This window comes from Lactuca saligna, chromosome 3 (assembly GCF_052625555.1).
Source record: "Lactuca saligna cultivar CGN05327 chromosome 3, ASM5262555v1, whole genome shotgun sequence".
Lineage (NCBI taxonomy): Eukaryota > Viridiplantae > Streptophyta > Magnoliopsida > Asterales > Asteraceae > Lactuca > Lactuca saligna.
In genome coordinates, this window is record NC_136419.1 from 190598475 (window position 1) to 190624729 (window position 26255).

At 37.9% G+C, this 26255-nt stretch overlaps 2 long non-coding RNA genes across 2 annotated transcripts; both read left to right on the top strand.

Annotated features, from left to right (window-relative positions):
* The first annotated feature begins 2645 nt into the window (after window positions 1-2645).
* Window positions 2646-3155, top strand: LOC145034089 (uncharacterized). The gene is made up of 3 exons (XR_013677879.1): window positions 2646-2742; window positions 2878-2961; window positions 3054-3155. It is a non-coding gene; the product is annotated as an uncharacterized LOC145034089 (long non-coding RNA).
* Window positions 3156-6088: 2933 nt separating this feature from the next.
* LOC145034090 (uncharacterized) lies at window positions 6089-6702 on the top strand. The gene is made up of 3 exons (XR_013677880.1): window positions 6089-6376; window positions 6459-6507; window positions 6626-6702. It is a non-coding gene; the product is annotated as an uncharacterized LOC145034090 (long non-coding RNA).
* Window positions 6703-26255: the final 19553 nt, after the last annotated feature.

Sequence of the window (26255 nt, forward strand, 5' to 3'; positions counted from 1 at the left end):
CTCATCGATAGTAGTGCAACGGTAAAAAGACAGACGAAAACGCACGTCAGATGAAGAAGTTATGAGTTTCTACCGGAGTTTTCCTATCCCGACCTAGTAAAAATAATATAATAAAAATAAATCAAAATTAGTCGACGAAGACTAAACGAGAGTTGTAAAGCATAATCTCACCTACACGTGGATATAATGAACGTCGAAAACGGAGATCGTATGCAAGAGTTCTGATTTTCTGAATTTCAAGACATGCATCCCAAAAGGGGAATGCCCCACGTTGAATTGGAGAACGCCCCACGTTCATTACTTGGCTTCGGATTGGCCACATCGATGCTGACTCAATGGGTAAGGGATAGGATCGGAACCCCGCTCCTACGTGTTCGAAGGGAACGCCCAGCACTCAGGGAACGCCCTGCGTTTGAGACCAACTCCAACCGTATAAATAGATCACAAAGCCAGCCAAATTTTGGTTGCCCAATTCCCTGATATCATCCCGAGACCCAAAACGAGTCACAAAGCCCCGAAGATCCCGAGAAATAGAGTTCCCAAGCCGAAACTTTTCCCGCGAGAAGACCAGTTTTTGTGAAGGTCTCCCGGTTTCATCGAAGAATTACTACTTGAAGAGTCGTAGTGTTGTCCGATAATTATCTTATCAAATGAGTGTGTAGTTACTTTCTTCTAACACATAAATACGAAGTATTTCCATAAAATATGTGCTATTTTTTTATATTTTATGTGTTATTTGAAATGAGTATTGGTTGAATGTCTTATACATGGTTTATGGTGTCTATATATATATATATATATATATATATATATATATATATATATATATATATATATATTTATCTACAAAGAGGTTGGGTAGAACATGGGTAGATAGTGATGTGTGATGAAATAAAAATGATGAGAGGTCTTGATGTGATTGTGATCTAGTTATCCAGCAGAATATGGATGACGACCACGGACTTTTCTAGACAGTTTAGTGGAACGCTGATAGACTCATAACTTGTAGGTGTAGTGAATTTGGGTGTTCATTTGCTTTATTCTATCCCCATCATGGTTGCATTTAGGACGTCTATTCTTGAGGAAACTCCTTTGCAGTAGTGTTCGTCCCGATGAAAATTCCTAGTCTAGGTCCCTCGTGATAGTTGTTGTTTTAGGGACGTAAAGTGAGGATAACGGGAATGGGTAAGCGGGTTACTGTAGGTTGGTGAAATTAGTTATATTTATTTATTGTGGGTTGAAAACCCTATATGCTCACTAGGCTCCCAAGCCTGACCCACTCAGTTTCTTTGTATTATAGGTAGTGGCGCGAGAGCATAAGTTGGTGAACCCGTGAAGAAATATTTGCTTATAGACCAGTAGTTGTATGTAACTATGTAAGGTCTATGTTTTATTATTTATGGTTTTGTGTCTATATCGGAACATGACATCCCGAGTTTTGATAAATAATGAAAATACATTTCTTTAAGAAATACTTTGATAAACCTTGTTTTATCATGTATTGTTTTGGGGACAAATGCCACAACCCTTTTAAATCAATGGATTTACTCTGAAATTACTTTAAAAAGCATAAATTAAACCGGTCTTTTCTGGCCGTAAATTTAGGGATGCCACAGTTGGTATCAGAGTATTAGTTTAAGCGAACTAGGAATTTGTAGGATTTCACTACAAGAAAAAGACCCTTTTACGACGCGCAAACCACGACACTCATTGATTCATGTTACGCAAAAGTGAGTGACATTAAAAAAGTGTCATCTCTTTAAAAAAATTAAGGATTTAGGTCGCGGATTATTGCGTGCCCTTAAATTAGTGTCTCATGTAAAAAAAATAAAAACACGGAGGGCACTTTATTTAAAATGTGCGTCCTCTGTGAATGTTGCTTTATGATTTTTACTCAAAACGCGCTTTTTAAAAGGGGGAAATGAAATCCTCTTAAAATTCTAAAATTTTTAAGTACCCGCTTCTAGATCTCCCTTCATTCTCTTATTCCCTTCTCTCTGCAGACCCTATTCACGATACCATCTCTGCTATACACCTCGACAACTCATATAATCGTTTCTATAATTTTTTCTTAAAAACTCGCGTTCATTTCTGAAGATCACATAATGGCGACCAACAACTAGGGCTTTTATTTCCCCCTTACATATAATCGTGATTTTCATCGAGAGCTTCAAAAACACTTCCCCCACATACGCTTTTCTTCTTCAATCTCACATCCATCTAGGGTTTTGGCATACAAGAACTCTATTCGACTCATCACACACCAGCTATTAAGGGAAGACGTCAAAGCATTCATAGGCCAGATATAAGTGCGTACAACATAATACGGGATGCTATCCCGTACTCTATTTTGGTAAACAATTGTATTCTATTTATTTTTTTCTAGTATTGAACTCTTTTGTTAATTGTTTCTATAAAGATTTGGGGTTTTTGTGTTTCCAATTTAGGGTTCTAAATCACGACTTCTGAATCGTAGTCTAGTGACTCTCGGTCGTTGCTCACTACCACTTTCATTCTCTGTTGATAATGGTTTATGTATGTTATATGATTTGCTTTAGAATTCATGTCAATCTACGTTTCATCTTGTTGTATGTCAGTTTTTCTAGAATGAATAAATGGTACTGTGATGATGCAGTTTGAAATTAATTTGGTTTCCTTTCTTGGTGAAATTTTGCCCACAATGTGTTTGTGAAAATGCCGCTTTTGAAAAGAGAAAGTATTACAGATACTATAACAATTTTGGTAGAGCTTATTTTGTGTTCTTTTGTGTGTGTGTTTGATCTTTGTCCACCATGTGGGAAATTTTGATGGTGTTTTAGTTTGATGGATCTAATTTCATGTGAGAGTACATGGTTTATATTTCTGCTTATTTTTCAGATAAGCTACCTTGTGATGTCTGCTTATATATCCTTGGCATTGGGGGACACTCCTCGCTTCACTTCATTTTATATTTCGTCCAAGGTATTATAATAATCTAGCAAAGCATTTAGTTAATAGTATTTTTAAGATAATCACCATTCAAACTTTAATCATTAAATGTCCTTATACTCCAGATGTTCCTTGGGCTTTCTGGAGTAATGGTTGTCATGCTATATGTTATCCCTTTTCTTGTTTTGGCTGTAAGTTTCATCCTTTTCATGCTATCTGTAAGTTCCATTTTTGGAAAATATAAAGAAAGAGGTAATTTTTTTTTTTTCTTATTCTCGCCTGCAATCTCATCTGGTGTTGATTTAATACTGTAATCACAACAGGTCATGAGGTTAATGAAATAGTTTGTAAATATTGTTGCACTTTCCAAATCGTTAATTTCAAGGACAAATGCCAAAAATGCCCCTGTAGACTTAATTTTCTGTAATAACTTTCTTGGGTTTCTTTTGTCTGGTCATTATATTTTTGTTATATAGCTTGAATATTACTGTAGATTTTGGCCAAAAATGCCCCTGTGGACTTAGTTTTCTATAAAAAAAACAGTCGTCGCAGTTTTATTTAGTTTTTTTTCTGGTCAGGGGAAAATGGGTTATGGGTGATAACTTTATTCGTTGAATATTCCTTTCTCTACTTCAATCCTGTGTTTGACAAAACAGTTAACAAATTCTTATTTGGTAGACACTTACAGCCTCATTTAGCTTCTCAAATATTTTGGAGGATTAGAATCCTATCTGTTGTCACCAAAAAAGAATGTAAATGATGAATCATATATATATATATATATATATATATATATATATATATATATATATATATATATATATATATATATATATATATATATATATTTCAATAAACAAATGGTAGCACTTGATAGTTGTTGCAGCAGCAACAGCCAAGCAGAGATAATATTGCTTGTAATAAGTATCCAGACCAAGTGCAGAAGGTTCTTTAGCAGCTAAACTTTTTACCAGCACAACTCCCTTCAAAAATACCAATTATAGCATATTTTAAACTATTAATGAATGAGAAACAACTAACTAATATTAACCACGAACCATAGTGACCTGCAAAGTTATGGTTTTCATTTAGAATTTTTATTTGTTGCACAAGTAAAATACCAATTATAGCATGTTTGTAACAGGTTTGTTTATATGAATCAGGTATAGTTTTCATTAAGATAAAATATCGGTTATATAAAGTTATGGTTTTCATTAAGAATTTTTATTTGTTGCACAAGTGGTCGATAAAGTTCAGTTTTGTTGCAACATTTATCCATGGTGTTAAAAATGTCCGTGAAGTCCAAGTAAAATGACTATTTTGCCCCTGTGTTTTTCTCCTTCATCCTCTAACCCTATAAATTCCTCATTCTCCATCTTAAACTCCAACCAGACCAAAACCCAAAAATTAAACTAAGATGAAGGGGATTGAGAAGATGAAGATAATGGCAAAATAGTCATTCTACTTAGACTTAACAGACGTTTTATAAATGTTTTTTTAACACCCAGCCTTGCAACAGAACCAAACTTTGATCGTTAATTTTTATTTGTTTTTCTTAAACTATAAACACAATATTTTGCTAATATTTGAAATAAATAATTTCTTTTTTCTCACAGGGCATGAGTGATCTCCTCTCTCTAATCTTATTCATCATGCAAGATGAATCAGAAGCTTTTTGGTGTTTTGTTTCTTTAATGGAAAGATTTCAACCAAATTTCAACCGTGATTAAAAATGGCATGCACTCTTAACTCTTTGCACTATCAAAGGTTCACTCTCTTTTTGAACATATTACAATGGTATTTCGTCATTTAATAAAAAAGAAAGAATAAAACTGAATTCCTTCCACTCACCCCCACGAATGGTTGAAGTCCATTAAATATGAAATTTGAATGAATTGAATTTATCCGTTTTTTCAAAATGGAATATGGAATTCCAATTCTGACGGAATCCACGACTACATTCTTAGCTGTATTATCAAACATGGAATTTCAAGAAATCTGGAAAAGTTGAATTGAGTCCAAATTGTCAACCAAACACGGCATGAAATGGAATCTCGAATTCCGATTCCACCGGAATCCAGAGGGAGTAATAAACCTTTTGAGTTTGTTCGCACTGTTCCTTGTTACAATTCTTCTCAAACTGTCGCTAATCATTCCTTTTCAAGTATATTTTTATATTTACAACATATTTTTTTCTTTCCTAAAATAAATAAAGAAATATATATATTTTGTTAAAACCCAGGGTATATTTGTAATCCTCAAACGGAATCTCTATTAGAGTTTTTAGAAGTTGGGTATCTTCTTGATAAGAGTGGGCCCACCCACAGTTAAAGCCCAGCATCGGGTTCAGGTATTGTATTTTATTTCCTATTTTCCCATATCTGTTAACTCAAACATGATTGTTATGTTATGATAGGATCATTTATATTGAATAGTAAAAGTATAGTTTGTTGGACTTTGACTTGAACTTGGTCATTTCTCACATCATAATATCCATGAGGACCAGATTTTTGGATGACGATTGCTGAAAAAGGTGATCCAACATGCTACAATATTGGCTACTTTACTCTTATTCTTAAGTTTTTTGTATTGGGTTGCCTTGACTTGAAAATTTGACTTTTCTATCTGAATAAATTTATTTCGAAAATAGACATAAAACCAAAACATAAAGTAGACAAGAGAATTTGATAAGGGTGCATTACATGAAATGGTTGTTTATATTTCGAAAGCTTTACCTGTGGGACATTTTCAAAGATTGCATTTGTGGCCACAAACAGACACATGAGTAAGGTTCTTTTAACATTTTATTTAGTATTTACATAACATAACATGAGTAAAAATGACATATGGCTTATTCTTTGATATTATCATGTTGCTGCTACACCTGTTGCATAAGGAGAAAGCTGAGAAAGACTCTGAATATCACTGCATGTATTAAAAAAAAACTTATATATTTTAATTAATTTGGAAGTTAATTTTTATGATTGATAAGGTGGGTGGTGTGATGACTTTCTATCATGTATGCCAGCTTTACCCTTTTCCTATCCTTTTACTACATTAACCTTCAATTCTTTTTCATGATTATTTATTTAGTTCAAGAATCAAATTGTTAGTTAAGAATGTTGAATTAGATTATGCTTCAGTAAATTTTAATGTCATCTTTTTAGGATCCAGCTACAAGTAGCAAAGGAGTTGGACCTTCTATGTTACAAGGGACAAGTGGCTATGGTTCAACCATGCAAGACTCACCAAAATTCACATCCGGGGACTACCCTGTAGCTACCCAAAAGTATGGCCAGAAAGGGGAAAAGATGCTAACTGATTATCCATCAGGGAGAGAGATAGACTCCCATATGTTGAAAGAGCAAGTGCATATTTTGGGAGAGATTTGCAAAACGAGTCATCTGTTTGGTTTGCTGATTCCATTGCTTTTGGTCATCAACATCAGGTTATGGGTGCATAAATTTAATCTTTTTACATCAAATCTCTCCAATCAGTTTTACTGATGTGTAACATTTATGATCATTTAGATGTAGCATCAACACTACGCCATGAACTGCTCCATGCCCAGTCATAAAGGTCTACACTCATGCTTTTCTGTTCCTCAATAAAAAACTGAAAATAGAACTACTGGTAGTTGTGATTCCTATCATAAAGGTCTATTCACATGGTTTCTTTTTTATTGTTTTATTTTTAGGTTATAGATGCTTGTGCTAAATGAAACTTGGGTCATTTTATAAATCACAGCTTTCAACCAAATTGTCACCCTGAAGCCTTTCAAAGTTCCTGCATCAGGTTATTCTTTTTAGAAAGGAAATTGTCAAATGAGAATTTAGTCATGGTTTTTTTTAATGTTGTACATGTTTTGTTTTCTATAATAAATATTATGAAATATTAGCAATGTGTTACATTTACTTACTATTGGAATAATTATTTGTATTTGACATATTAGTGAAATGAATTATCTTTGTTATTTATGGTATTTTATTTTGTATTATAAATCACAGCTTCCAACCAAATTGTCACCCTGAAGCCTTTCAAAGTTCCTGCATCAGGTTATTCTTTTTAGAAAGGAAATTATCAAATGAGATTGTCAAATGAGAATTTAGTCATGGTTTTTTTTAATGTTGTACATGTTTTGTTTTCTATAATAAATATTATGAAATATTAGCAATGTGTTACATTTACTTACTATTGGAATAATTATTTGTATTTGACATATTAGTGAAATGAATTATCTTTGTTATTTATGGTATTTTATTTTGTATTATGAGATTTTTAATGTATTATTTAATTTATAAATTAATAAATATATAAATATATTTTAAAAAAAATTAAAATTACGATACGCAAATATGTGTGTCGTCTTCATTTATGACATGGACTTTCTTGACTGGTGCTTCCTTGATACGCATTGTGTGTCATAAACACGCACGTCGTAAGGTTACGACTCACAAATGCGTGTCGTCTTCCTTTATGAGAGGGCCTTCCTTGATACGCATTGCGTGTCATAACCGCGCATCGTAAATGCACGTCGTCTCTCTTTATGACAGGGCCTTCCTTGACGCGCATTTGCGCGTCATCTGAGCATTTTACGACGCGCAATGAGCGTCGTAAAAGGCCTTTTTTCTAGTAGTGTTTCTAAACTTAAACTTAGAATGCTAAGTAAAGATCGTGAGATGAGTGTCTATTATATTTCAGACACGAGCATTAGTTTATTTTAGGAAAGTTGCCCAAAATGCTTTTGTGTGCTAAATGTTATATGTTTGCCATATATGATATTATTTTTTCAGATCTACGGTTTGTTGCCAACCGGATCTGGAGACCTTATGTGTTTAACATTCTAAGTGTATGACTACGATATTAGAACTGGCATGTAAACATTTCGGAGTGATAAGGATGATTTAATTATCTATCGTGATTGAGGATCTAAATTCACCTTATATGGTGTGTAGATCAAAAATGGTAAGAACCAGAAGTGGAGTTGAAAACGTGAACGAAAATAGGAATCAACGACCTGTGATTGAACAAGTAGCTGTTGCTGCAGCAGCACCTGAGCCAATGACAATGGTTGGTGTACAAATGATGATTCAAACAATGTTGGATCATCATATAGAAGAAACAAGACGTCTGCTTAGGCAGAATCGTGAAGAACTGTCATTTCAAGTGGAAGATCCCGAAGTGAATGGAGGGCTGTCAGAGGGAGGTAACTTTAGTAGGATCATTGGCCAAGACAACTCACCGATAGTTAGACAAAATAACCATGATGGAGGGAATGATGAACTTGGATGCAAGTACAAATACTTTTTGACTTGCAAACCATGGACCTTCACTAAGAAGGAGCATCCGATTGGAGTCATGGATTGGATCTCAAAAATGGAGCTAGCCTTCATGACGTGTGGCTGCAGAGGCAAATTGCAAACCACTTTTGAAGTACATCAGTTCAGCGGTGGAGCTGTTCGTTAGTGGAACACTCTGTGGAAGATCCTAAGCACTAATGAGCCACTGTAATTGACATGGGCAGATTTCTTGGTGCAGTTCAAGCGCAAGTTCTGCTCGGCCCAAAATCTACTGGAGTTGGAGAACAAGTTTCTGACGTTGACAAAAGGCAGCATGTCAGTTGACGATTACACTAACGCCTTCACCAACAAAATGCAGCTCGCTTTTCGCATTGTTCCAGACGAGTTGACGAAATTTTATCGATATGGAAAGGGACTCCCATGGGAGTATGCGGTGCCAGTACGTCACTCACATACTCTGGAGGTAGCTATTTGGGCTGCCAAGTCTGTTGAGGATGTGATCAAGGGAAGAACCGCCAGTAAAGTTGAAGTTGGTGAAAAGAGAAAGTTTGAAGGAACTTCAGGTTCCAGCAAGAAATGAAGATTTTGAAGTCTGATTCGAAAATGTTTGGAGGAGGAAAAGGGGGCGAATCCAAATGGTGTGAAAATGCAAGAAAAAGCATTATGGGAAATGTAGTGAGGAAGTGACTTGCTACAAGTGTGGAAAGACGGGGCATTACGCCAACAAGTGTCTGTCCAACAAGAGAGTGTGTTTTGGATGTAGCGAAGACGGTCAAATTTTGAAAGACTGTCCGAAGAAGAAGGAGGCAACTAGACCCAATATTCCCCAAAAGCCGAAAGCAATATCCTTCCAGATGACACTAGAAGCTACTAAAGAAGAAGCTGATGTCACTTCAGGTACTTTTCTCGTAAACGAATTGCATGCCTAAATATTATTTGATTCAAGAGCCAACAACTCCTTTATTTCGCATGAATTTGGTAGAAAACTAGCTTTGTCTATCGATAGACTAGATAATGCTTTATTAGTCGAGGTTGCTAGTGGCAAGTTTATACATGTTAGCCATCTTATGAAAAACATCCTCATTGATTTGAATGGGAATAAGTTCTATGAGGAGTTATTACTTATTGAGCTGAATGGTTTCGACATCGTGCTGGGAATGGATTGGCTTAACGCTAATGACGTCGATATATTATTCAAGAAGAATATAGTAAAAGTAAACCCACTAGGGAAGGAGTCATTTATGGTGAATGGGGACAAACGCAGAGTAAATTATGGAATCATTTCGCTAATGAAAGCCAGAAAGTGTTTGGCCAAAGGATGTACATCATATTTGGCATTTGTGATAGATGCAAAGAAGGAGAAAAAGGAGGTGCAGAGTATTCCAGTGGTGTGTGATTATCCGGAAGTATTTCCCGAAGATCTTCCTGGTTTATCTTCGGATAGAAAAGTGGAGTTAAGAATAGACTTATTACCAGGAAGCACGTCGATAGCAAACGCACCTTACAGACTAGCACCACCGGAGATGAAGGAGATGATGATACAACTTCAGGAGTTGTTGGACAATGGTTTCATTAGACCTATTTCATCACCCTGGGGAGCTCCAGTGTTATTTGTGAAAAATAAAGATGGAAGTATGAAAAGGTGCATCAATTACAGAGAGCTGAACAAGGCAACAATAAAGAATAGATATACGTTGCCGAGGATTGACGACCTGTTCGATCAACTACAAGGTTCAAGTTATTTTTCAAAAATTGACCTAAGTTCAGGATATTATCAGCTGAAGGTGAGAGAGCAGGATATCTAGAAGACTGCATTCAGAACACGATGTAGACACTACGAGTTTTTGGTTATGTCATTTGGACTAACCAAAGCTCCGGCAGCATTCATGGATTTAACTAATAGAGTTTGTAAACCGTTCCTTGATAAATTTGTGACAGTGCTCTTAGATAACATTCTAATTTACTTGAAAAACCAAGAGGAGCATGGCAGACACTTGCGAGAAGTGTTAGAAGTCTTGAAGAGGGAGAAGCTATATGCAAAGTTCTCCAAATGTGATTTTTCTATTAAAGAAGTCCAATTCTTAGGTCACGTGGTTAACCAAGAAAGGATAATGGTTGATCCAACAAAGATTGAAGTTGTGATGAAGTAGGAATAACCGAAAAGTCCCACGGAGATCCGAAGCTTACTGGGATTAGCCAGATATTACCAAAGGATTATCCAAGGCTTTTCTTCGATCGCTACTCCACTAACAGCTTTGACCCACAAAGGAGCAACTTTTGCTTGGAGTGATAAGAACAAAGAATCATTCATGTTACTAACGAAGAAGCTATTTGAAGCACCGATTCTTTCTCTACCCGATAGAGTTGAAGACTTCGCTGTCTATGGCGATGCGTTTGGGGTTGGTTTGGGTTGTGTTTTGACCCAAAGAGAAAAGGTGATATCATATGTGTCTCGACAATTGAAGGAGCATGAAAAGAATTACCCCACTCATGATTTGGAGTTGGCAACGGTAGTTTTTGCTCTGAATATATGGAGGCATTACCTTTATGGCACGAAGTGCAAACTTTTCACTGGTCATAAGAGTCTCTAATATATATGTAGTCAAAAAGAATTGAATATGAGGTAGTGATGCTGGCTAGAACTACTTAAGGACTACGACTATGAGATACTTTACCATCCCGATAAAGCAAATGTTGTCGCTAATGCTCTCTGTCGGAAAGTCAATCTTGAAAGAAAAAGGCCAAGAGTGTTGAGAATAGAAGTTGTCTCAATAATTATGGAGAGTATAAAGAAAGCTCAAGAGGAAGCTTCTGAAAAGAATGACCGAAAGGAGAAACGTTTGGGCAAAACGTTAGTGTTTGGTACAAACGGTCATGGACTGAAGGTATTCCAAGATCGTATTTGGTTACCTAAGTTAGGAGGAATAAGAGATCTTCTGATGGAAGAAGCCCACAAAACCTTGTACACAATTCATCCTGGCAGCACTAAAATGTATAGGGACCTAAAACCCAATTACTAGTGGCCGACGAAGAAGCTTGATATTGCAAGGTACATGGCGGAGTGTGTGACATGTGCTAGGTTTAAGGCACAACATCAGAAACCATATGGTAGTTTAGATTCTTTACATGTACTTATGGGTAAATGGGAAAATATTGCTATTGATTTTGTCACTAAACTGCCCAGAACAAAGAACGGTCACGACATGATTTGGGTGGTTGTTGATCGCTTCACTAAGAGTGCACATTTCATAGCAACCAATGAGAAGTGGTCTATGGATAAGCTTGCAAATTCTTACGTGAAGGAAATTGTGAGGCTTCAAGGTGTTCCATTAACGATTGTATCGAATCGTGATAGTCGTTTCACCTTGCGATTTTGGAGAAGTCTACAAGAGGAATTGGGTACCAAGTTGTATTTGAGTACAACTTACCATCCACAGACCGATGGTCAGAGCGTACGAACGATAGAAACACTTGAAGATATACTGAGAGCATATACCCTGGAATTCCAAGGCAACTGAGATGAACATTTTCCTTTGGTAGAATTTTCCTACAATAATACTTTCCACTCGAGCATAAAGATGGCACCTTATCAAGCTATGTACGGACAAAAATTTCGTATGTCGTCTTGTTGGCTTGAGGCTACAAAAAAGCAGTTTATGGGACCGGAGATAGTCCATCAAACTGCTGAAAAGTTGAAAATATTTAGGGAGAGAATGTTAGCAGCTCAGGATCGTCAGAAGAGCTATGTTGAAAAGAAAAGAAGACTGATGAATTTTGAAGTTGGAGATTCGGTTTTGCTTAAAGTCTCAGCGTGGAAGGGAGTTATAAGATTTGGTAAAAGGGGAAAGTTAAGTCCAAGGTTTGTTGGACCGTTTAAAATTATTTAGAGGATTGGGAACCAATCTTACAAGCTCGAATTACCCGAAGAACTGAATGGTATTCATAACACTTTTCATGTGTGTTACTTGAGGAAATTCACAGGAGAAGTTCCCAACATGATTCCACTTTTGGAATTAAGACTTAATGAGAACAAGAGGTTAATTGAAGAACCAGAGGAAATCGTTAACCGAAAGACTAAGAAATGGAGACGCAAGATGGTCAAGTTATCGCTTGTCATTGGAAACATACGAATGGACCAAATATCACCTAGGAGACAGAGAGTGACATGATGAATCGCTATCCGCATTTGTTTGTTGATGTGTGATTCCGGGGATGGAATCATCCTAAGGTGGAGAGAATTGTAACGTCCGTGTTTCTGGGCTAGGCATTAATGTCGACGAATAGTCTAGGTTAACCTTTGTAACGCATTTCGAAATAATAAGAATGTATTATTCGAGTATTATGTGTTTCACACATAATTGTGTGGCTTAATTGAATTAAGAATAAAAATAAGTGTAAAAATAAAATGTTAGATAAAACTTATATCGATACATGAAGACATATTGGTCATGATGAGGATTCTGAATATTTAAAGAATGTTGAAATCCAAGATATAGCGAAGAAGTTATGATCTGTCGAAGTTTCGCGACAGAACCGGTACGACACTACACGACGTAAACAGTGAATTTATGTTACAACGATATTTAGCATTTGTGATCTAAACAAAACTCATAGAGTTCGTTAAACCGAGAGCGTGCATAAAAAGAACGTCCAAATCTGACTTTGTATGAGGAAGTTATGATTTTTCTAAGTTTCAGTTTCGCAGTATGCAGCCCGAAGTTCGGATTTGAGATCGAGTGATTTCTTGCCGAAACAATCTAAACGAGAATCGAAGATCTCGTCGATAGTAGTGTAACAGTAAAAAGATAGAGGAAAACGGACGTCAGATGATGAAGTTATGAATTTCTATTGAAGTTTTCCTGTCCCAACCTACTAAAGATAATATAATAAAAATAAATTCAAAATTAGCCGACTGAGTCTAAACGAGAGTTGTAGAGCATAATCTCACCAACGCGTGAATATAAAGAACGTCGAAGTCGGAGATCGTATGCGAAAGTTATGATTTTCTAAAGTTCGAGGCACGCATCTCAAAGGGGGAACGCCCCACGTTCAATAAGGGAACGCCCCGCATTCATTACTTGCCTCCGGATTGGCCACGTCGATGCTGACTCAACGAGTAAGGGATAGGATCGGAACCCTAGTCCTACGCGCCGCGTTCGAAGGGAACGCCATGCGTTCGAGACCAACTCCAACCATATAAATACATCACAATGCCCGCCGAATTTGGTTGCTCAATTTCTTCTCTCTCACCCATATTGCCTCGTTTTATGTGCAAGTTATACCCCCGATGCCCCGGTATAATCCCGAGACTCGAAGCGAGTCCCAAAGCCCCGAAGATCCCGAGAAACAGAGTTCCCGAGCCGAAACTCTGCCCGCGAGAAGCCCAGTTTTTGTGAAGGTCTCCCGGTTTCATTGAGGAATTACTACTTGAAGAGTCGTACTGTTGTCCGATAAAGTGAGTGTGTAGTTACTTTCTTCTAACACATAAATACGAAGTATTTCCATAAAATATGTACTATGTGTTTATATGTTATGTGTTATTGGAAATGAGTATTGGTTGAATGTTTTATACATGTTTTATGTTGTATATATATATTTATATTTTGATCTACAAATATGTTGGGTAGAACATGAGTAGATAGTGATGTGTGATGAAATAAAAATGATGATAGGCCTCAATGTAATTGTGATCTAGTTGTCCAGCAGAATATGGATGACGACCACAGACTTTTCTAGACAGTTCAGTGGAACGCCGACAGGCTCATAACCTATAGGTATAGTGAACTTGGGTGTTCATTTGTTGTATTCTATCCCCTTCATGGTTCCATTTAGGACATCTATTATTGAGGAAACTCCTTTGCAGTAGTGTTCGTCCTGATGAAAATTCCTAGACTAGGTCCCTCGTGATAGTTGTTGTTTTAGGGACGTAAAGTGAGGATAACGGGAATGGGTAATCGGTTTATTGTTGGTTGGTGAAATTAATTATAATTATTTATTGTGGGTTGAAAATCCTATATGCTCACCAGGCTCCCAAGCCTGACCCACTCAGTTTCTTTGTATTATATGTACTGGCGCGAGAGCATAAGTTGGTGAACCCGTGAAGATATTTTTGCTTATAAACCAGTAGTTGTATGTAACTGTGTAAGTTCTATGTTTTATTATTTATGGTTTTGTGTCTGTATCGGAACATGACATCCCGAGTTTCGATAAATAATGAAAATAAATTTCTTTAAGAAATGCTTTGATAAACCTTTTTTTATCATGTATTGTTTTGGGGATAAATGCCGCAACTCTTTTAAATCAATGGATTTACTTTGAAATTATTTTAAAAAGCATAAATTAAACCGGTCTTTTCTGGCCGTGAATTTGGGGATGTCACAGTTGGTATCAGAGTATTAGTTTAAGCGAACTAGGAATTTGTAGGATTTCTAAACTTAAACTTAGAATGCTAAGTAAAGATAATGAGATGAGTGTCTGTTATATTTCAGACACGAGCATTAGTTTATTTTAGGAAAGTTGCCTAAAATGCTTTTATGTGCTAAATGTTATATGTTTGCCATATATGATATTATTTTTTCAGATCTACAGTTTGTTGCCAACAGGATCTGGACACCTTATGTGTTTAAGATTCTAAGTTTATGACTACGATATTAGAACTGGCATGTAAACATTTCGGATTAATAAGGATGATTTAATTATCTATCGTGATTGAGGATCTAAATTTACCTTATTTGGTATGTAGATCAAATATGGTAAGAACCATAAGTGGAGTTGGAAACGTGAACGAAAACAGGAATCAACCACCTGTGATTGGACAAGTAGTTGTTGCTGCAGCAGCACCTGAGCCAATGACAATGGTTGGTGTACAAATAATGATTCAAACAATGTTGGATCGTCAGATGGAAGAAACGAGATGTCTACTTAGGCAGAATCTTGAAGAACTATCAATTCAAGTGGAAGATCCCGAAGTGAATGGAGGGCAGTCAGAAGGAGGTAACTTCAATGGGATCATTGGCCAAGACAACCCACCGATAGTTAGACAAAATAACCACGATGGAGGGAATGATGGACTTGGATTCAAGTACAAATACTTTTTGACTTGCAAACCATGGACCTTCACTAAGAAGGAGCATCCGATTGGAGTCATGGATTGGATCTCAGAAATAGAGCTAGCCTTCATGAAGTGTGGCTATAGAGGCAAATTGCAGACCACTTTCGCAGTACGTCAGTTCAGGGGTGGAGTTGTTCGTTAGTGGAACACTCTGGGGAAGACCCTAAGCCCTAATGAGCCACTGCAATTGACATGGGCATTGTTCTCGGTGCTATTCAAGTGCAAGTTCTGCTCGGCCCAAAATCCACTGTGATTGACATGGGTAGAGTTCTTTGTGGTCGGGACGGTCTGTGGGGTTGTTTCCTTATAGAGAAACGAACAGTGTGTCCTTTCATGTTGTAATTTGTGCAATGCATTTCCCGACAAGATCCAACATGGTGGATGTTTCACTTGTTGCATTTGGTTAGGGTTCCAGCATATTGTTTTGTTGCTGTTAGGGCGGTCCGGACAGTGACGGTGTGGGCTGCCACTATTTGTTGTCTCTTGGTGGGTTCTTGTGTTGATTTTCCTTTTCCCTTGTTCATGGGTCTTGTTTTGTTGTCACGCTCTTTTTCTTTTTGGGGAATGGCCATCATAAAGCCTTAGCAGACTCCATGATCCACAAGCGTTCGTGCCACGCGTTTGGCACTATAAAAAGTGGAGGGGTTTGAAGCTACCAAGTTTCCTTTAATCTTGGGGGATAGTCCCCAGATGTAACACTCCACCTTTTTGCTTTCCAGGGTGACCATCCTAGGACAATGCCCCACCAAATCACTAAACCTGGTGGTATAAATTGTTATATCGGAACCCTCCATTGGGAGGTTCCAAAGTTTTGGCCACGGGGAGTGTTAGCGATTTGACCTGGCCGTTCCACTAGGAGAGGGCCCCATCGGTTAACATGCAGGCCACAAATTTGACCTTTTAAGTAGGCCTACAATACATCAATGTAAAGGAAAATTTTGACAGCATATCGACTACTTGAATAGTGTAATCACTTATTCGTATGGTCGAACCTACATACAGGAAAGAGTAGCATTGACATTTACTCAAAAATACCTAATCTATAACAAAACATGAGTAGTATAAGAACTACTCGTGGTGCATGGTATCATGTAAGCTCTAGAATGAACTCATAAAGGTCTGCATCTCCTTCACTCGGGGCTCAGCCTTAGTAGCTTGCCTTTCCATTATGGCCTGATTTTCCCACAGTTCTCTCATCTCAGCTTGAGTTACAGTAACTTCCTTCTGAAGGGCCTCAGTGAAATCCCATACTTGATCATGATCTTCATCCAGACGGTGAATATGAACTGAAGTAACTTCAGTGGTAGCACCAACCTCCATCATCTGGTTGGCGGATGCCCTTGCTTGTTCATCATGGCGGGCGATGTGATGAACCATGATATGGAGAGCCCTGTCTGCTGAACCCCCTCCATCGAGGTTGTAGAAACCTCGTTCCATACCATTGGGTGGGCGATGGTGCTGATCTTGGCTCCATATTTTCAAATCGACTGCCCATCGGGGTGTTGGGCCCTATAAGTTTCGTCTGGGGTTTTGGACGACGTGAGGTGGATTGTAAACTTTGGGTTTTGAGTCGGTGTCTTTCTCGACTTCTTCTTCATCCTCTTCTTCCTCTGAGCTCTTTCTCAGGATCTACCTTGCGATCTGCTTCAATCCATCCACCATTTCCCTAGTTGGGGAAATAAGGATCTCCGGTTACATGAAATCCTACCATAGAGTCTATGCGAGAATAGGGGTAAGAGGTATGATAAGAATCTAAGGGTGTGGTTTTATAGTATCATAAAATACTCCTATAGTATTTTAAATTTGTATGTTAAAGGTTCTTTGTATGGTTTGTTGGGAAGTTTTAGACTCGTTATTCACTACGACCATTCCTCAACATACGTTAGTCACATACCAGATAAACATAGTTGATCAAGCTATATATATCCTTGATATGATTACATACCCCGAGGCCTACTTGTAGTGTTCAACTTATCTTAATACTTTTTGTTTTGTTATTGTTATAACACTGAACTAGTAAGTATGATTGTACTTATACTTTTATGACAATGAACTAGTAAGTATGATTGTACTTATATGGTTTGATATACGTAGTTCACTATAAACAATGCTCTGATACCAATCTGTCAAACCCCCAAACCAGGATGGCGGAAACGTCTGGGGGTGGGTGACTTTCATGTATTGTATCATAACAATTGAATATAAATGATTAAAGCAAACACAACTATCATAATTATAATTGACAAACTTACATCGTTTGTAAGCGTTACATGTTTCTAAAATCAATTACATTATAATAATAAAAGGATTGTGTGATGCCATAACGTCCCATCCTAAAAAGCTGGTGGTTACCTGTTTTACTAGATCCCTGAGAATAAAAGTTGTTTTGAAAAAGTTCGAATAATTAAGTTGGTGAGTTCGTAAGAGTTTGTATAAATAATTGTAATCATTTCCTTATAAAGTAATCGTGTTTCTTTCTAGGAAATCTAATGTTTTCCATAAAATGATTTGTAAGCCGTTTGCTCGTAAGTAATAGTATTTGTTCTAGAAAATCCAATATTTTGCATAAAATGAGTTGTAGTCTTAAGTGTTCCAAGACCGAAATATACGAGTGCTTTCCACACACTTAAAATAGTAATATGTAGTTTTATTTATATATACAACCATTTGAAGAAATGTGTTTTCGTGTGAAGTAATAAATGCATCGTCGTTTCCACATGTGATTTTTCATAACCATGCTACAAATGAATTACCAGTCGCGACATTCTTCAGGCGTCGAAGTGTTTATGACATTTGTCACCCATAACCTGTCGGTGTAACTGTAGCTAACAATTAGGTTCTGGGATCATTAGTTCCGTATAGGTCTATACACAAGTATCACGCTTTCTTACGGGAGATTCCGGTTATGAAACAAGACTTTCGTGTATACCTCAATTAGGTACGATGAAGACAAGGTCTCACAAATTTATTCAATGAGAGTACGTGTTTTTGTAATGAAAACGTTTGTATATGTAATTACCCCCATTTTCCAGGATAATTAAGGAATGGCTTAAAACAATTATATATGTACTTTATATAATTACTCCCTTTGCCTAACGGGTTATGAATGTGATAAAGTTTCGTAAACAATACTTTATATAGTTTATTGTAGTAAGAAATTTGTACCCAAAAAATATATATTTTTCTAAAAATAATACTGGGTGTTTCGAACTCGTTTTTCATATCTTTATGTTTTTATCAAAACTTTGCATGTAAGAGTATACTAGTTTGGTAGTAAAGTCGTTTAACGTATTTATCACCTTTCGTAAAAATAGTAAGTAAATGTATTTAAATGTTTGCGTTTTAACATAAATTTTCTTGTGTGTTACTTTTATTCCCCCTTAAAACATAGAAAATGTCTTGAAAAATTTAGGGGTATGAACTCACCTTATGTGTGTTTACGGCTAGATAATGAGGTGAAAACGATGATCTTCGAGTTGGATTACGTGATGGTTCGAATCCTTTGAGTTTTAAACACATAGTAATGTGTGTAAACTAATTGAAATAACATGAAATTGTTTTAAACACTAGATTAAACATAAGGAATACTTACCTAGATTCCTAAGAATAAGTTGAAGTAATCTTCCCTTGAAATGTTTGAATATGTCTATGGGAAGTGTATGGATATAAGGGTTTGATTATTTGAGAGAAATGTGGTAAAAATGTTTACTATGAATGAGGTTTGAAGTCCATTTAAGTGTGATAATTTAGGGGAAATAAGAGGTAAGGTGAAGTGACATGTGCATTGGGTGGTGTAATTATCTCATTGGGAAAACAATTCTGCCAATCAAGTGGCACCAACTGACCACCTTGTTGGTGATTTTGGCCAACCAAATGTAATTTCGGTCAAGGCATGATCGAAATTACCTTGTACCCCACTCACAATATTGATGTCGGTTTTGGTATCACCCAAGAAAGGGTGATTTCCGTCCTAGTGGTCCCATAATATGTGTTTTCGGTCTTGATGTATTTCTTGAAGGGTGATTTCGGTCCAATGAAGATTTGGTTATGAGATTTCGGTCCTATAAAATTGAAAACCCTTAGTTTTAGATTCCTAATACCAAAATCCCTTAAGTAATATATATTTTCATGCTTTTAGATTTATCTATTTGACTTGTATTGACTTTTAAAGGTTTATTACCACATGGTTTTCAAAGTGTATTTATTTACTTAAACAGTTGATGCCCTTTTGGCTATAATGATTTATTGTAACAAGGTTACGATGTGAATTCACTTGTACATGGTTAAAATTTAGACCTTGCTTGTTCTAAAAATTTTCCAGTTGTCACAACTCCCCAAGCTTGAATATAAGCATCGTCCCCAATGCTTAGAGAGGGCGGAACAACCTATTGAGGTTGAGGGGGAGGATAGTATTCGGGTTGGGAATGGGTCCAAAACAGTCACAACTTCACACCAACTGTCTTTTAAGCAAAATATGAATGATTAAAGATATGGAAATAATTTACTAAATCGTTCTTGGAGCCTAGCAATTATGTTGAGAATCTTCTCTTCATCTTCCCCAAGTTATTTGTGAAATATTTTTGGAACCGGAGATTCATTTTCTAGGCATGACAAAACAAGTTTAAAACCATTTAGAACATTAAAATTTTGAAATTTACCAAAGATTAAAAAGTACTAAATGAAAGGACAAAAATACCCCCAGGTTGCCTCCCGGTTAGCCACCCTTATTTTATGTCTTTGGCTCGACTTGACCCCTAAATATGCATCAATCTAAGTATGTGAGGCTCTCCAACTTAGTAAAATTTTTGCCACCTCCTTTAATGGAACTCTTATCTTGTACTTGACTTTCTTTTTTCATGGGAACCATGTTGGACTTAGACCCTTAACGACTACAATCATCTAGCTGACCCCTTTTTTGTACTTTTCCAGTAAGGTGGTCAAATCTTCCTTCTTTGACAATGTGGTCGATTTTATGATCGGTTGGTGGTGTCTTCCTTCTTGGGGTATATATCCTTTGAAGGGTCCAACAAATTTATCATTTTCGGCTCTTGTGGTTGGTTTACAGGTGAAAGGAGTTTCTCATTGGTAGTGGGTGGCTTAACCTTTTTTTTGTCAATCTCCAACACCTCCTCTACAAATTCCATGTCAGTATTCTTAATTTCTACTTCTCCCTTGACAACCTTATCCACTTTTACTTCTGCTTCCTCTTCCATGTCTTTTAATTGTAGTCTTGGGCCATCAAAGTTTTCTTCATCTTTCAAGGTGATAGCAGAAATGGTATGCCTTGGGTCCACTTCAACCTGCAATGGTAGTTTGCCTTAAGTTTCCAATATACTCACAAATTGAGTAAGTTGGGCAATGTGTTGCTCTAAGCTTTTGAGGCTAGCTTTGGTTGTTTCCTAAAAGATTTGGGTAGTAGTGGAAATGCTTTTCACAATTTCTTCCAAGGACATGCTTAACATTTCAATTTGTTGAGGAGGTGGAGGATATGGTTTTTGAAACTGTGGAGTTGGTTGGTATTGGTCATATCCCCAAGCTTGGTATTGGATATTTCCTTAAACTTTGATTTTGTCCCACCATTGATCCTGTTGAGGTTGTGTAACACTCCAAATTTTCAAACAATTTTTTTTCAATTTTAAAAACCACATAAAACACAATCTCACATTTCTCAAAACCCAAATGTATAAATTGTTCAAAACACAGGACAACAAAATGTTTGATAATATCCCAGAATCCTCTAAACATAATCTCAAGTTGGTGTGTATAATCAAGTTGGCGCCTTCCCACGATCCTGAGAGGTACCTAAAACACATTTCCAACAACACTATAAGCACAAAGCTTAGTGAGTTCCCCAAAATATCACACACAAATAATTATCCTCTCATTGCTATATCTCGATAAAGACCCTCCGGTCATGTATCTCAGTGAAGACCCTTCGGTCTCACAGCTCGGGTCGGACACTCCAGTTCGATATCTCAGTGAAGTCCCTCCAGTCTCACAGCACCCTCCAGTCTGGTATCTCAGTGAAGACCCTCTGGTCTCACATCTCCGGTTTGGACACTCCAATCCTAACTCAATAAGGCATATAAATAACATAAAACATAAATCAAAAAGGAAAAATGCATGATATAACATAACTCAGTATAGGTACATATGAACATCTGGTCAATAATGCAAATAAGACCCTACGGTCACATATTTTTACCACTCAAGTAAGTATAGTGAAAAGACTCACCTAGTACGTAAGCAAGTAGGTCTCGTACTCAACGATCGGTCTAGACTCCGCCTACATATCATAATCATCTTTAAGTAACACTTTATAACAAAAACTCTAAAGATGTTAAGCTAGCCCCTTTTCTAACTCTCAAAAAGGTTGAAAGACCATTTTACCCCTCCATAGTCTCCAAAATCCATATGTAACATCTCGACTCCCAGGTATAAAAATTTAAAGCTTATAGTCATGTTCCTAGACCTACTCGGCAAGTTGGATTCCCAAACTCATCGTGTAGAAATGATTCAGACTGCATGAATTTAAGGGGTTTACTCGACGATTTGGAGGACCCCCAACTCGACGAGTAGGAGCTAGAAAATGAAACCCTAATTCCTAGGGTTTTACACCCTATTTAAAGGGTTATTAGCCTCCCTTTGCCTCTCTTACCGTCCCTCTTGAGATCATAAAATCCAAGATCGAGTCCTAAACCCCATTTTGTGTCTGTTGAGAGCTTGAAAGGTGTTATTTGTTGATTTTAGAAGGGGAATTTGAATAGTGAGGAGCTTGGATCGAAAAGAAGGACGTAGATTTGTCATCTACTTCATTTTGGAAACCAATATGAGGTAAAAAGCTAGCACCTTGAACCTTTCATGCTTAGATCTTCTCTTATGTACATCTATGGTCATTTTTGGAGTTTAATGGAGCCACTCTCGGGTTTAAGCTTATCACAAGGACATAGTCTTAGATCTGGACTCCTCTAGGCCCCAAATTCATAAAGATATCAACTGTATCTTGTATTGGCCTCCCACCATGCCCTTAAACTCATCCTAGACTTGGTTTTTGGTGTCTTAAGCCGTTAAGACCTTGCATGCACGTAAAATTTGCAACTTTACATGGAAACCATGCCTTAGTAAGCTAGATCTATAATCTGCAGCTTTGGGGTAGCTTGAAAACGTCTGAATGAGAAAGGACTGAAGGGACTCGATGAGTTGCATGGTCAAATCGACGAGTTATATGAAGATTAGTTGTTGTTAATTTCTACATGGACTCAACGAGTCAGTGAGATGACACGACGAGTTAGTTAGGGTTTTCCCGACAGTTGAAGACCGCATGGACTCGATGAGTTGTCTAGAAACTCAGCGAGTCAACTAGGGTTTTTCATGGGTTCTCGAGTTATGGAATGACTCGATGAGTCCGTGAGCTGTACTCGACGAGTTGGGTCAACATGGACTATTAACCTTGACCATTGACTTTGACTTTGACCAAGGGTTGACCAGCTTGACTTTTGGGGTATTTTAGTAATTTGGGAATTTACGGAAGTGGATTGTTGGTGGATATAGATGATTGAGTTTGGAGCTGCATTTGGGAAGTTTGACATTTATCATCCTGAGCTACTTGTAAGGTGAGTTGTCATCACTATACTGACACGGTCGAAGGCATCAATGCCAGCCCTTTTCGGATTTGTATCCGGGTTTATTGCATGATTTCTTATTGATGTGCATCCTAGTAGTTAGGATGGTGATTTGCTTAGTGACCGGTTAGGTCGATATCTTGGTTATAGGATGTTGCTATGATTAGTGATTTGTTAGATCGGTTGACTGTTATATATGCTAGCAGATGATATTTATGTGCATATGATTGTTTGATTTAGGGGTTGAGTTGATGAGGATCTACTTTGTGCTGAAGGCCAACATACCCAGGGTGGACCAGATAGACTGCAGGCCCGGCAGAGTATGTTAGTTAGGTCAAAGGCCTGGAGAACGGTCCATACATGTTGAAGGCCCAGGAGGGCGGTCCAGACATACTGAAGGTTCTGAAAGTGGGCCAGATAGAGTGTAGGCCCAGTGCGGGCGATCCAGTCATGCTATAGACTCTATATGCATGTTGTTTGTTTATATGATATGATTATGATTGTATGGTCTTGGTATTTTCGGGGAACTCACTAAGCTTCGGGCTTACACTTGTTGATTTTGTTTTAGGTACTTCTGATGATCGCGGGAAGGCGAAGGCGTGATTGTGAACGTCCTTATGTTTTTATGATTTCATTGCGAGGATACTCTGACATGAAAACATTTTCAAAACAAATTTGTAATAATTATTGGTGTTTGAATGTTTTAAAAAGTTTTAAATTGGCTTGAATTTTATGGATGTTACACCATAACTTGACCAACCCCTAAAAGTCAACGGAAGTCAACACTCGAATCAACAGTCCCTGTTGACCCGAATCAACGAGTGCATTTATGTGACTCGTTGAGTTCCTTCATTTATCTTAAATATCAGGAAAATCCAAGTCTACTCGCCGAGTTGTCTCACCAACTCGCCGAGTTTGTAATGCGTCCAAACTATCAGGGAAAACCCTAACAACCTCGGCGAGTTGGCTCACCAGCTCGTCGAGTACTTGCAGTCCATTCTCTCATTCAGGCATTTTAAAGCAGAACTAAGACCCCATACTCTAGATCTAGCCTTCAAAGTCTGAAACACCACGTAAAGGTACGAGCTTTACGTCTATGCATAGCATCTAGGGATAAGGTTGCAAACCCAAATCTCAATAAAGGGTTTAATGCATGAAAGTTGGATAATAGCTTGATAAAGCTTGAATCTTTTGGCCTAAGGGACCTCATACTATCTAGATCTGAAGTCTCATCTTCAAGGTATGCTCAAACAACTAAAGGACTCAAAGAGAAGATGGAAATAGCCATAAAATCCCTAGTGAAGTGATCTAACAAACAAATGGTCAAGGTGATATCTTTTTACCTCCAAATGGCAGCTAACACTGAAGGAATATTGGATCCAAGGGCTCCTTCTCGTTCCAAGCCTTTTTCTCCTCAAACTCCTTCCAAGAATGCACTAGAACATATAATCTTAGCCTCTCTCTCTCTCTCTCTCTCTCTCTCAGATGGTAATAACTCGATTAGGGTTTCTCTCAGTGTATGAAGGTGATGAGGGAGGTGGGATGAAGGACTTAAGGTCCTTTAATTAGGGTGAAAACCTTACATAATTAGGGTTTTCACACTCATCTCCTAGACGTCGAGTCGGGTCCCCCTAACTCGTCGAGTAGACTCTAAAAATCACGCAACCATTTCAATCTCTTACTCGGCGAATTAGAGCCTCCAACTTGTCGAGATTCCCTGACAAAATGAATATTATTTAATTAAATAATTATACCTGGGATTCAGGATGTTACAATTCTCCCCCACTAGAATCAAATTTTGCCCTCGAAGTCATCCTCCAGAAAAAACTTTGTGTACTACTCACGCATCTCAGAATCCGGCTCCCAAGTCCACTTAGATTCCTTCCAATGTTGTCACTGAACCTGAACCAATGGCACCTATTTATTTCTCAAGACCTTTACCTTCTTATCCAAAATTCCCACCATCTTCTTAATGTAGTTCAGGCGATCATCAACCTGAATGTCCTCTAAAGGGACCACTGTCGTATCGCCGGCTACACACTTCCTCATCTGGGACACATGAAAGGTGTTATGAATCTGACTAAACTATGTAGGCAGCTCTAATTGATAAGCTACCTTACCCATTCTAGCGATCACTCTGAAAGGACCGATGTATCTATGGCCCAGCTTGCTCCGCTTCCTGAATCGGATCACCCATTTCCATGGGGATACCTCCACGAGGACTAAATCTCCGACCTGGAACTCTAGCTCTGAACGTCTCTAGTCTGCGTAACTCTTCTAACGACTCTGGGCCATTAGTAACCTCTGTTTGACCTGCTAGATCAGCCATATCGTCTTGAGCACTATCTCAGTGCTCCCTATCACTCTCTGACCTACATCTCCCCCAACAGAAGGGAGTTTGTCACCTCCTCCCATATAAAGGCTCAAAGGGAGGCATACCAATACTTGAGTGATGGTTGTTTTTGTATGAAAACTCAGCCAAGGGAAAGTAGGTATCCCAACTTCCACCAAAGTCCATAACACATGCGCGTGGCATGTCCTCGAGCGTCTTAATCGTCCTCTCACTCTACCCGTCTGTTTGTTGGTGGTATACGGTGCTGAAATGCAGCTGGGTACCCAACTCCTCATGAAATATCTTCCAGAACCTGGAAGTAAAACACACATCCCGATCTAACATTATCAATGTTGGCTCCCCATGTCGTGCCATCACCTCTTGAACGTAGATCGCAGCCAATTTATCCGCAAAAGAGCTCTCACTTATAGCCAGGAAATGAACACTCTTCGTTAACCGATCTACAATCACCCATATAGGATTAACACCTCACGAACTCCTTCGTGGCTTGGTGATAAACTCCATGGAGATCCATTTCCACTTCTACAGGGGAATCTCCAATGGTTGTAACTAGCAATGGGGACATTGGTGCTCTGCCTTGACTTAAAGACATGTTAAGCGTCTCTTGACTTCCCGTGCCATATCTCTCTTCATACAGGGCCACCAATAATCCCTGTTTAAGTCCAAATATATCTTGGTTGCCCCAGTATGGATCGAGAATCTCGACCTATGGGCCTCCTCCATCAAAATAGGCGAGCTCCACCCATATATGGCACCCATATCCGCCCATGGAAGGTCATAAGCCCGACTATCAGTCTTAAACTCAGAAATTTGCCTGATCACCCACTCTCTCTTATTGTTTTCTAGTCTCATAGACACCACCTGGGCCTATCGGATGGTATCTTATACTAGATTCATCTCTGTCATCCTCATGCACACGTCTCAGATCAGATCGCTCGCTG